Here is a 13,940-nt window from a genome sequence, read left to right as displayed (position 1 = left end):
AGGTGTATAAATTGACATAATAAGTTTATTATATTTGCTGCTACGGAACCCTTTGTGCGCGAGCCCGACTCGCACTTGGCCGGTTTTGATAATATTCATATTTTCGGAAATAATCGCTCCTAAAGAAAAAAAAAGTGCGTCCCCCCCCCCCCTCTAACTTTTGAACCATATGTTTAAAAAATATGAAAAAAATCACAAAAGTAGAACTTTATAAAGACTTTCTAGGAAAATTGTTTTGAACTTGATAGGTTCAGTAGTTTTTGAGAAAAATACTGAAAACTACGGAACCCTACACTGAGCGTGGCCCGACACGCTCTTGGCCGGTTTTTTTAAGTACTAATCGCGCTTTTATCACCGCACCTCCCGCCAAAGAAACAAAGTTCATCCTCACTTTCTCGACACGTGGCAAACCAAGAACAAACGGGCCTCCCGCTCGTTTTTGCCCAGAACGTGTAAGTTGTGGAATGAGCTACCTTCTGAGGTGTTTCCCTTGCGCTATGACATGGGGTTCTTCAAGAAGCAGGTATTTAGGGTTCTCAAAGGTCGGCAACGCATAAGTGGCTCCCCTGATGTTGCTTATGTCCATGGGCGGCGATGACTGCTTACCATCAGGCGGCTCGTCTGCTCGTTTGCTGCCTATTTCATAAAAAAAAAAAAAAACTAATTTCTAATTTTTTCTCTGACCATGTATAATAGCCGTGAAATTACCAACAACAAACCTAGTAGTAGGAGGCAAAATTGCTTGAAAATGTACATACATAGATTGCATGCTGGATTTCATCCAAAGACGACTCATAGGTACGTACGTACATACCTCCATATACTTATAATTGTTTATTTTGGAATGTAAACACTTTCACACTAAAAATATTTGCGATAAGATGTAGCGCCCGATAAAAAATGTGCATATGCGTGTTACTTATACTTAAAAAGCGCTGGTGGCCTAGCGGTAAGAGCGTGCGACTTTCGATCCGGAGGTCGCGAGTTCGAATCCCGGCACGTACCAATGAGTTTTTCGGAACTTATGTGCGAAATTTCATTTGATACCTATTTGCCAGTCGCTTTTCGGTGAAGGAAAACATCGTAAGGAAACCGGACTAATTCCAATAAGGCCTAGTTACCTTTCGGGTTGGAAGGTCAGATGGCAGTCGCTTTCGTATAGTGTGAATTTTCTGAGATGAACTTTTCGCTTTAGCCGTAATCTGTTAAACAAAGGCCTTTGTTTCTATTATTCACGGCGGCTAGCTCCCGTTTAAACGGCACGTGCTTGACGTGCTATAGTCTCAGTGTAGTTAAAAAGCAACTATCATGATAGTAATAAGGTTCAAATCCATAAAAAGACCTTTCGGAGATAACACGTTTTGTCATCTTCAAAAAAAGTTACCTGCATACTGCAAACTGTTTAATAAATTTGAACCTTTTATACTTACTACATTTATAGTCGAGTAGATCACATTTAGGTAATAATATGATTTTAATAAACATACCTACTTATTCTTATACTTAAGTCACTTGAAGCAGCTTCCTTGAACTTGCTTCCATACATTTACCAGTCCCTTTAGAATCTTCTTATTATAATTAATACATGGCATAATTAGAGATAGATAAATTGTGTGTTCTTTTACAAGAACGGTCTCCCCCTCGCGAAGTTTAAAACAATATTCGTGGAATCCAATAATGGAAAATGTTCGCAAAACAGTATAATTAAAAGTTTTCTTGTTCTTTACGGTAAAACATGCAATTTCACATGGCCAGAGGGTTATAATGTTATAAATGGGGCGAATCACGAAAAGGTATACGAAGTTTACCCTTGAAAATTTGAATTAATAATGGTATAATGTGGCAAAATAGTAGCTAAACGGTTATGCGGTAAGATTACATTACGACTTTGTCGCATGTAAACACAGGTTAAGCCTACATAAACCTTACCTAATACTTAACCTTATCTACTGCAAAGACTCATTGATATCATACAAGTTGTTTTTAGGGTTCCGTAGTCAACTAGGAACCCTTATAGTTTCGCCATGTCTGTCTGTCCGTCCGTCCGTCCGTCCGTCCGTCCGTCCGTCCGTCCGTCCGTCCGTCCGTCCGTCCGTCCGCGGATAATCTCAGTAACCGTTAGCACTAGAAAGCTGAAATTTGGTACCAATATGTATATTAATCACGCCAACAAAGTGCAAAAATAAAAAATGGAAAAAAATGTTTTATTAGGGTACTCCCTCTACATGTAAAGTGGGGGCTGATTTTTTTTTTCATTCCAACACCAACTTATGATATATTTTTGGATAGGTATTTAAAAATAAATAAGGGTTTCCTAAGATCGTTTTTTGATAATATTAATATTTTTGGAAATAATCGCTCCTAAAGGAAAAAAAAGTGCGTCCCCCCCCTCTAACTTTTGAACCATATGTTTAAAAAATAGGAAAAAAATCACAAAAGTAGAACTTTATAAAGACTTTCTAGGAAAATTGTTTTGAACTTGATAGGTTCAGTAGTTTTTGAGAAAAATACGGAAAACTACGGAACCCTACACCGAGCGTGGCCTGACACGCTCTTGGCCGGTTTTTTAATTTACATTCATGTTGGACCAAAGAACAATCCCCAAAATACCTGGTGACCGAAGAGCCAGACTTCCTCGCACAACTTAGTATCAGCATTTCGATACAGCTAGAAAATGTCGCTAGCATCCTTGTTACAATATTTCAAGGGATTCGTACTTAAGACTAAAATCAACAAAACATGTTATTTATTTTATTTTTGTAGTGTTCGTGTTCCTTAGTGGTTCCTTATTTCTAAAATGACTTTCAATCTCTTTAGCGCTATTAGAATCCAACCAGAAATTAATGAAAATGTTTCCACAACCATACTGAAGCGTCGAAAGAGCCATAAATGCCATAATTCAAGTTGATTTGCAGTAAATCACGTTTACGGTTCGCGAGTGACAACGCAACGATGATTGGACGCGTGTGGGTGAGAATGAGAACTCGCTGGTCACCACGTGTTCTGTGGTTGTTATCTAATACTACGTTCATATCGAACGTGAATGATAAATTATTAGTTTACATATCAAATATAAATCTTCATTGTACAGACTAACTAAAAAAAATACAAAAAAGCTACTGCTTTAACTCAGCGCCACTGAAAATTAGGTAGGTACTTGTATACTTACTTATTTTTGCCATTTTATCTCAATTCTAGATTATTAGGGACTTGAGGATTTGTGAAACCACGACCGTCTGTGTCAGAGAATCTTAGTGAAATCATATAGTTTGGATTAAAATGCTTTCTCGTCCGTGTACATTTACTTGTTTCGCACAAACCTAGCCTCACGTACGAAATTACGAATACGAACTCATTCCAAAATAAACAGCATCATTTAACATGGCTGTCAAATAAACACAAATAGTCAGAAGTCTTAATTATGTTCACATCATACGCGAAATGATTTGGCATGCGGCCAGACGTTTGAGATTATATGAGGCCAGGTACTGCGGTCCGGGGTTATGGAATTATAATATGGGGTAATATGAGTCACTATTCGTGTTATAATTACTTACCTACACGAAACACCGGTTTAGTGAGCTCATTGAAGAACGTAATTGTTTTATCTTATACATCAATCAGTTTACTAGCAAAGACATAATTCATATTTTTTGTTAAATCTTGTATCAATGTGTTTTTTCTTCTTTTTACAGGTAAGTGGGGTCTTCTGTCATTCCAGATTGTTATGTAAGGTATTTAATACAACTTTTAACCAGGCTACAGAGTATGAATGTAAAACCTCATTGCGACTGCAACATCAGACTTCGTAATTAACTCAGATCAAATCAGATCTAATACATCTGATTTTATTACGAAGTCTTAGTACGAAGTTATAGGTAGCTATTAAAAATTATTCAAGCAAAAAGTTACAAAACAATGTTATGTGTGCTGATAGGCATTAATAAATGGGAAAGCATGACCGCCCACACCGTTAGTGTAAAGCTAAAGCCTAAACGCGACAAGAACCAGAGCGACCTAACTCCAATTAATCCACATACAAAAACATAAGTAATTCCTATTGACTTTAGACCTAGAAAGGCTTAACGGTTTTCATGCACTTAGATCATTATTTTTAGAACGTGGCTTACATAAAGTCTAGAAAGGCCTAGCTGACCTGATAAATGGCACGCTAGAGCTTAATCTGTAATCAAACGATTCAGTGCAGACCCACGTAGATATGAGGCTATTACGTCATTGTCTTACATAAACTTGAGATAGTTGCGTAGCTTAAGTATCTATTATGCCTGGAAGCTTATTCCTACTTTTGTATGATTGTCATTGTATGTAGTGTTCACATTTTTTAAAGATTTTGAAGACTTTGAAGTAAAACAGGCCTCCGTAAGCCCGTATATTATTATGAATAAAATAGTTACAGTACCAGTAGCATAAAGTTGCGTAATCTTAAAACTGGTTATTAGTTCATGGCACAGAAATTGGCTTAGGGATTTGTCTGTAGTTCATGTTCAGAATCCGTTCTTTAACTTCTTAACATGTCATTTTTAACCATTAAGCATCGTATTTCCGTTAGCACGCGAATAACGTTAAATGTTTAGGTACAATAAAAATCAAGCTTTGATCCCAAGTTTACATTATTTATTTCCACCATACACATCCTTAAGTTAAGGATCTTTTGTTTTATGTTTTCTGCGCATTCAAATCCAGCCTTGGATCACCAACCTATCGACTAATTTCCACCAGACAGCATTAAGAAGTTTACATATTGTTTCGGAAGGCCTTGCCGAGTGCCAGGGTCCCGACCATGGAGCTGATCAGGGCACGCGAATCTCCAATCTCATTCCATAACGACGTAACTACCTCACACATACTATTAATTTTTATACGTTTTTCTTTTACGCGCCGAATCAGAGCAGCGTAATACCAGAAGGACTTAACTACACCTATAAGTTAGTAGTTTTTGGGACATTTTGAAAGTAAATGATGAAGGTCTGTTGTATAAGAATCGTTCCTTGCACGCTATTGGAGCTATGCCGGCATGACACGAACTCTGCTATTGAAATGCGATGTTTATGGCAGAACTGATTGGCTTGACAAAATTAGAAGGCAGACGGATATCTAATTTCAAGGGCAGATAGGATAGGTATTTACATACAATTTTGCTTAATAAATATCTATAAACGTTGTGAAGTTTCATTAGTAAAATTATAACATGCTGTTTAATATTTTCTTGTCTGTTTTTAGTTACGGTTGATCATCTATGAAAAGTTCGGACATCTTAGTAAAACGACCTAATAATAACAAGTAAAATAGTATTTTATACAATCGTGATATAATACAAAGCTTTTCCGTCGGGTACCATGTTTAGGCCACGAAGCTTGCTGAGTGGCCTAATAGTACGGTACGAGAGTGAAAAGCTTAATTATATTACTATGGTATACAATACTTTTTCTATGAGTCATCATCTTCATCATCAATGGACGAAAAATATCATCATTCAAGTTAAAATTAATGTCGTTCACCGTTTTATCAACATCGAATTTCCTGGCAACCAATTGTTTTTAATAACCGTCTCTGATTGGTCGATAACACGATAGATAAAAAAAAATGTGTTTCAGATGCAGAAAAATTTGCCAGGCATCGCAAATTAGTATAGAACTTGTATGAAGTCCTATTTTTGAATTTTTTTCAGTTAACTGAAGTGAAGTGTAATGAAATATAGATAGATAGATAGATAGAATACTCTTTATTGGCACACCTCAGCAAGAGATACAGAAAACTGTACTCTATTGGTCCTACTTGACTTTTCCAGGGCTTTCGACTGTTTAAATATAGACCTACTACTGTCAAAGTTAAGTTTCTATGGTTTTCAAAACAAAACTGTAAAATGGTTTGAAAGTTACCTTAGTAAGCGCAACCAATTTGTAAAAATTAATCATGACGGTTCCACATTAACCTCTGACCCAATTAATTTAACCAGGGGCGTCCCCCAGGGCTCGATCCTCGGACCAATTCTATTTTCCTTGTACTCTGCCGACATTGGTTCATGCATCACTCACTGTAAGTACCACATTTATGCAGATGATGTCCAAGTATATATCTCATGCAAGCCATCTGATATTGATCATGCTATAGTCAAACTCAATACTGATCTCAGTAACATAGCTTCTTGGGCTTCAGATAACTGCCTGATATTAAATCCAAACAAGACCAAGTATCTAGTCTTCGGAAGCAAACACCAGTTGGCTCATATCACACCTTCTACAAATGTCACACTGTTGGGAGAGTCCATAGAACAAGTGTATGAAGCCAGAAATTTGGGCCTTCTAATGGATAGTTGTCTCCGTTACGAAAAGCATGTCGCTGATGTAGTCAGGAACTGTTTTTATAAACTAAAGGTTTTATATAAAATAAGGCCTTTCATCAATGAAACACTGCGTATTAGGTTGGTAGAGTCACTTGTATTGTCGAAATTAAATTATATGGATGTGGTATTTGGACCTCGAATTCTTCATAAAACCAAGCGACTTATACAACGTGTACAAAACGCCTGTGCTCGCTTTTGCTTTTCTATTCCACTGCGAGCCCACGTGTCACCTTTCCTTAATCAGCACAACTTGTTGAAAATGCACCACCGTCGTAAGCTTCACCTGGCCTCTTTACTCTTTGGAGTAATAAACTGTCAGTCTCCCATTTATCTTTACGAGAAGCTGGTCATACGCAGGTCACAAGGGGGCCGGCGGTCTGAGACTCGACTTCTTACTCCTAGGCACGCATCGGCAGCCTTCCGGGGCAGTTATTCCTATACTTCTTGCCGCTGCTGGAATAATATCCCTCCGCCGATCAGGAACCTGCAAACCATTAATAGTTTTAAGATAACTTTAAAAAATTCATGCTTCAACATCAACTGAATGAGGAATGCCTCAAACTCGAGACGAGCTGCATTTAAAACGCTGCTACTTACCATCGCTTTTTATCCCTTCCGCAAACGCCCTCTTATACTTATTGTAGTTATTCACGTAGATTTGACTGTTGTTTGTATGTAATATTCTTCGTTTTAAGGTTCGGAAAACGTGAACTGCGGCCATGTCTTGTTATTAATTACTGCTCCATCAGCTAAAAGCGTCAAATGTAATTCCCGCTATATTGTATAGATGGCGCTAATCGCTGACGTCAGATTTGGTTGCGTTCACGACTAAAAATTTTGTCAACGTTCCGATTTTATTATAGATTTTAATGTTTTAAAAATGTTTATTTATTTATACTGTTGCATTTTGTTAACGTATTCTAAATTTTATTTTCCTTTGTAATGTGTATACTTTCCGTGGTATCATTCGTTATGGCCCTGACGGAAGATCAGCGTTGGCCACCCAGGCTAACACCATGCTGAGTCGGGACCATATTCATGGCAACTATGTGTACTTACTTACCTTTTGTGATGTTATGTGTGTAAATAATTCTCTGTTGTTGATCTGTATTTGTGTGTGTCTTTTATGTATTATTTTGCCATGAATAAAAATATTTCTATTTCTATTTCTATTTCTAAAAAATATACAGCGGAGACAAAGCAAATGATAAAATAAATCTAATAATAATAATAATGATGAGCCCGCGGGGGCAGCTTGTGGCGAGCTGACGGTGAGTGGCGACACCGCGGACCCCTATTCCAGAGGGCCCTTTTTTATGGCCCTCGCCTCTGAGCTTGCCTTAATCGGCCGGCCAGAGTGGATTCGCAAGAGCGGGACCTATGCTCCAGGTTGGAAGTGTAAAATGTCATAACGCCGGCGGCCTGCTGAACGGATCACCGGGATCTGGCTACCGCAGTCTCACCTCTCGACAACCTCTTAGCCTCTCTTCAAGTGTTGCTCTGTTGTCGCACCGTGCGTGCGGCCGTTTTGCAGGGCCCACTCAATGAGTTGGCAAGTCACCGCCTGTCTTCTACAATTCCGAGACTAATTGTCACGGCAGGTGTCCGATAGTCTCCTCCCATAGCCCATTAACCAGTCCATCCAATTTGCAAAACAATAGCCTTATGACCTTAGTTCCCATCGCAACACAAAAGTGTTGCACTGCAATAGTCTTTGCACCTGGCGGGGACCATCTTCGGGTGTATCACATTGTGCGCTCGGGGATGGTATCCGCCACGTGTATCCCTTGCCTTTATATTAAAATGTCTTAAAGGGCCTCTGTGTTGTTGGCTTCGGCCCCACGCATGCCTCCCAAAGGTCCGGGACCCCATGGTCCCGAAATATAGAAAAGACAAATAATGATGAAAATGATAATGATAATGATGAAATATTATAGTTGACTAAGTGTCAAAGACTATTCCAACACTGAAAAGTCAGCACGTATAGTTTAGTCTGTGGTGTCCTAATTGACAAATTAAAGTCGACGAGTAGAAAAACTTTTTAACACCTTGGGACACTACGCCAGACACATTAGTAATGCGACATTACAAAGAACAATGGTATTTTGTAAGAGTTTAGTGTCCACTAAGGTGTTGAAAAGTACCTTGGATTTTACCCTCCCAGTTAATTAACCGTATTAAACACAAACAGTGAAACAATGGTCTACCCACACACCTCAACAACCTAATGCAATGTAGTTTACAAGCTGGCATTGGAAACTGATCAATATGCCCGGATCCTTATCGTATTTCACCAGTAATAGCTCTGATTTATGTCGCGGGTGAAATAAGACCTAATCACGGCAGCCGTGACCCTGGCAAGTAGATTACATCCTTTAGAACCTGCATAGTCGTAATCGGAAAACTAGCTGACAGTTTGCGGCGTACTGCATATGGTGTCAAACTTGGCGCTTATATTCCATCCTACAGGCCGAAAACTATCTAACAGCTCTCGGCTGTACAATTTGTACATGTACAGCGTATGGTGCCTGCACTGCCGGCTACCTGCAATAGGCGACCACAAATCCAAAAATCTAATATCCAAAAATCTGACCGACCAAAATGACTTAATATTTTTTGGCAATGAACGTAGACAACGAACTGGAGTAATGCTCTCATATTTTTTATTAGAAACGATGACTAATGGATTGGATTACTTTTGACCTTTATTGTACTCCTATAAGTTTGTCTATTTTACCTACTGGAACGATCCTCTCATCTACTCCAAGGTTAGCTGGAAGAGATCCCTTATAGGGATAAGCTCGCCTTTGTATCTCTGTACCTACAAATTGTATATTAACTGTTGTACACAATAAAGTGATTACTACTACTACTACTACTAATTATATAGGCGCAGTGTGAATCGTATGTGCTCGATCTAGGGGAATGACATCTGTTGTGGAATGAGTCAAGCTTTTAACACAGTGATGCTATACTTTCGCGATCACTACAAGGGCACGTAACGGCGTTCTCTAATTTATGAGTCTATGACTCATGTCGCCATTTTGAACTTTTATGTCTGTTTGACGAAAGATGACAGTCATTAGTGTTTTCACTTTCTATGCGCTAGTTTGTATCGAGTCTGAGTGTTTGTTTAAACCAATAAGAGCCAATTTAAAAGTGTTTATGTACCAATAAGCCTATTTTTCATGTAGATTATTTTTAATTTCATTTTTTTTATACTACGTCGGTGGCAATCAAGCATACGGTCCGCCTGGTGGAAAGCGGTCACCGTTACCTATGTACGCCTGCAACTCAAGGAGTGGCACATGCGCGTTGCCAACCCATTAGAAACTTGCTGTGTTAAGTACACAGCAAAAAAAGTTTTTTTGAATGGCTCCATTCTAGGATTTCCTATCCGGATTGTTTGACGAAAACTTACGTTATTTGAATATTCGTTAAGTATTCTTATTTTTGCTAAATTATTTTATATATGTTTTCATACTCAACGGTGATGTTGCTTTTGATCTAATGTTTACTAAATAAGGAAGTTATCGAAATTTTATGAATACATTATTATGAGCCTAAATAACAACGTAACTAAACACTTAACAGCGGTAACGTAACATTAGACGGGCACTAGGCTTCGAAAATACAATTCCGAAAAGTTTTGCCATTTTTTTCGAAAATAAACATCGTCTGACGCATGATATTTAATTTATACCAAAACCTGCCGAAACCGTAGCACATCGAAACCAATTTCGTTCGGACAATAATCCGTCGGTCATCAAATCAATGGCAGGAAGTATGAATGCAAACAAAAACCAATCTGCCCGACAATTGATACGCGACACGAGGGCTCGTCAGATGACAGAATAGCCACGTGATCACAGAGTGAACCCACGCTACAGAGTAACACAATAACGGCAAAAAATAATCTGCTAGCACGGCTTTGCTCGATCGACAATTGTCTGACGACACGAGGCTCGTCAAATAACAAAGCCACGTGAGGAAAGGGTAAACAGAACCACATGGAACCACAGAAACATATTCGAATCTTAAATTGGCTATGCAAACTTATTCGCAAAATCTTTTATCTTTCTTCAATACTTAACTGGTCTCCAGACTTAACGGATCTGTATCCGTAAATTTGCTTGTTTTGAGAATGTCGTATCCCTACTTAAACCGATCGTAGTGTCTCCTACTTACTAGTTTGGGAATATTGGGTTTAGTCTCTTTAATTATCACAAAATGGTGTGATCGTGTAAACATTTGGCCACTTTAATAAATCTTGTTCCTAATGCTCTTTCCGGGAGCGAGTTTTGCAGGTACTCGAGTAGCATTATTGTTAGTCTGCTGGTTACATTTCTTTACTCTGCGAGTGTATACCATGCGCTTCAGCACACAAGACTGTAACCAAATACTGTCAGTTCCGTGGATATTCTCTGGGGCACGATTCAGATTTATAATAACGTATTTGGTTCTGATGTCAATTTGATATTACCTCGAAGATCGCTAAGTCGTATCAAAACCAGTTTAACGTCGTAACAAGTTGATTAATTTGAATCGTGCTCCTGGATTCTTGTTTTACGTTCGCCGATAGGATGAATTGTAACTAGTAAATGGTTGGACGTAAAATGTAGCATTCCATTACAAAGGTATACAGTCTTTAAGTGCAAGTTATATCACTTTATATTTAAAATATCACCAACAGAAATTCTAGTAAAAAGGTCCTTATTGCCGGACTCTTCCCTGATGGAAAACCACAAATAAGTATATCATAATACATGGTAAAGTAGAATACATTACGATACAAGTGCAAAATATTTTTTCACTAGTGCGAGAGGAGGTTAATTTCTTGTCAGGTCGAAACTTTGGAGGACCATCTGTACTGAAAAACGTCGTACGATACTCGTGCGAAAAGGAAATTCGTAACTCGTGTCGATTTAAAACAGTACCTTCGGACTTGAATATGTCGCCACTCGGTTCGAACTTCCTTTTTTTTGCACTTGTATCGTAATGTACCTACTATTTTCTTTGAACCGCGAACCAATGTCACGCGGTGAACCTAGGTCGATGAAATTACTAGATATCCAATTTCAAGCCGATAGGTAAGTAGATGTCAACGCATTATCTAGCACGTAGCACGTGCCGCTAATGGCTTTGAAAATGACTTGGGTTGGGCTGCTATTTTCTCTGAATAAATAACATTAATAACATTACCTCCACTTCGAGGAAGTACCTATCAAAATAAAATACCTGATATTAATAGAAATAAGTATACTTATTGCTTACTAAAAGATAAAAGGTTACCATAATTATAAAGTCGTTTCACTGGCGATATTTTACAGATGAATGTCGTTATAGTGCCACTATACGAGCATTAACCGCACCGCTCAGGAACTTGGCAGGTTAACCTCTGTGGTTTGGCAAGGGAGGCGGTTACATAAACATATATACAAGTATATAGATGCCTGCATATTATACTGGGCTTGCAATTAATGTACATTTATCATATTCCGAGACAAATATCAAGTTAGATCCACTTAGGTATACATAATTGTAACTGAACCTGAATTGATCATCTCCGTGTGGTGACGGGTTAAGAATTTCACCACCCCCTTTTCTCTCGTGAGTATCATAGGAGTCGACTGTGGGATACGAGTTCAATTGTGGCGTAGGCGAGAGACTGGCAACCTGGCACTTTTTGAGACCCTTATTTGAGATTGGCTCTGAAATTTCAGCGGTTTCATGTGTTTGAAATTTCAAGTGTGAGTATAGGAAATGTTTCTTTCTATAAATGCTTTTTCAGTACAGATGGTGTTTTTTTTACGCACTAGTGCGAGAAGTGGTTCATTATATGCTAGGTCGAAACTTTGGAGGCTCACCTGTACTGAAAAACGTCGTACGATACACGTGCGAAAAGGAAGTTCGTAACTCGTGTCGATTTAAAACACTCCCTTCGGTCGTGTTTTAATTTATCGCCATTCGTTTCGAACTTCCTTTTTTACGCACTTGTATCGTAATGTACTATTATTTAAACCATGCTGCACCGAAATGGGTAGAAAATGAAGTCTGCAACTCTGCATATCATGTTTTGTATGGCAGCCCGTGGCCCGCACGTGAAACGCGTGAGCAACATGAACGGCCCTGAGGCGACCCCGGCACTTGCAGGGCTGCCGAAGTCTGATAATGACCACTTGGCGACTCTTTATCGCAGGCTTAACGCACTAAGAGTGTTTTAACGACAAATCTACGTTTATCTAATTAGTTGTGGCAAATATTTTATATTGAGGGGTTTCGATTTACGCCGTAATTCGTTAATTACGTATAGGTACATTGAATTCACGCAATCTATCTTTATAAGAATTATGATGATTTTTCGCATGAGCAAGGTCATCTCATTGGCACCAATATTTTTCAGAGGCTTGATTTGACTCGAGAAATAGGTATACGGTTAGGTGAAGCAGGCGATGTAACAATAAAATCTAGAAATGTGTTGTAGCCTCGTAGGCTCTATCGTTATTCTAAAGTTTAGTTACCAAGCCACCCGCTATCATTTTCTTAATTGGCCTCAGAAAAAAAAAACACATTGTAATCTGAATATTGCTCAACAGGCTTCCTTTGCAGCCATAAGTCACCAGCAAATAAAGGCATAAAGATAGTAGACATGATATTAGTCAAATACAGAGTGCGCATTATATTACCCTCTTTTATACTGGCTATAATAGTAATTGAAAAACCCAGTTTAGTTGCTATCGTAAACAAATGAATGTGTTTTCCATAGCGTCAGGTATAATTGTTCTACTTACACATGTACCTCAGTAAGGTTCCCATTTCGTATGAATTTGATACCTTTTCTACATGTGTCACTTGCGTGTTAATGCACTATGCCAGACTTTTAAAGATACACTCGACGTCATAGATCAATAATCAATACGGATAAGTGTGTCACATGGGGAAATGTGTCTGGCCTTCAAATTTGTCCTGTTTAAACAATGATCTGTGTTTACTGAGAGTTCATACGTTTGCCACTAATCGTGAGTAGCAAGTAGCAAAAACATGAACTCGCAAAAACACAGTATGTGACAATGAGTAAAAATTCCAGGCACACTTTACCCGTTTCGACCCTACATACTTTCATTTAAGTACAAAAGAGTATCAGGGAACAAGGAGTAAAAAATGCAAATACAAATATATCTGACGTGCTAGATCGATTTGTAGGCCCCCGTTAGCATGAAGTTTAGAACTATTCACCGCATTTCCAGGAGAAATGTAAGTAGTTCCAACATAATAATTGGATTGCACGTAAGTTCACGAATGTTATTCACGGTAAGTGTCGGATTGTTTGCTCTCTCCAATTAAGCAATTTTAGCTCGTTAAGGGCACAAAGGAATCGGCTCAGTTTTTAATTATTTAAATGGTGCATTGGCGTCTGTAATTCTGTTCAAGGATTTTTGCCAGAAGTAGTAATAGTAATGTACACAATCGAGTCATCTCGGTGAAACCATTAAAACTTTAAGAGATTTAGAACAATGCACAATATAGAGCTAACTGTATGACACGTATTTGTAAACGTAGGAATCTGAAAACTTTT

The 13,940-nt window shown here is 38.4% G+C and overlaps 1 protein-coding gene and 1 long non-coding RNA gene across 4 annotated transcripts in view; one reads left to right on the top strand and one right to left on the bottom strand.

Moving 5' to 3' along the window:
* LOC125242688 overlaps positions 1 to 13,940 on the top strand; it is a 111,106-nt gene that overhangs the window by 70,174 nt on the left and 26,992 nt on the right. The window lies entirely within an intron of this gene.
* LOC125242689 lies at positions 6,439 to 7,536 on the bottom strand. The gene is made up of 2 exons (XR_007178906.1): positions 6,962 to 7,536; positions 6,439 to 6,848 (listed from the first exon to the last, which is right to left on the bottom strand). It is a non-coding gene; the product is annotated as an uncharacterized LOC125242689 (long non-coding RNA).

The sequence above is a fragment of the Leguminivora glycinivorella genome, chromosome 3 (assembly GCF_023078275.1).
Source record: "Leguminivora glycinivorella isolate SPB_JAAS2020 chromosome 3, LegGlyc_1.1, whole genome shotgun sequence".
Classification (NCBI taxonomy): Eukaryota; Metazoa; Arthropoda; class Insecta; order Lepidoptera; family Tortricidae; genus Leguminivora; species Leguminivora glycinivorella.
This window is presented reverse-complemented; position numbering and strand designations above follow the sequence as displayed.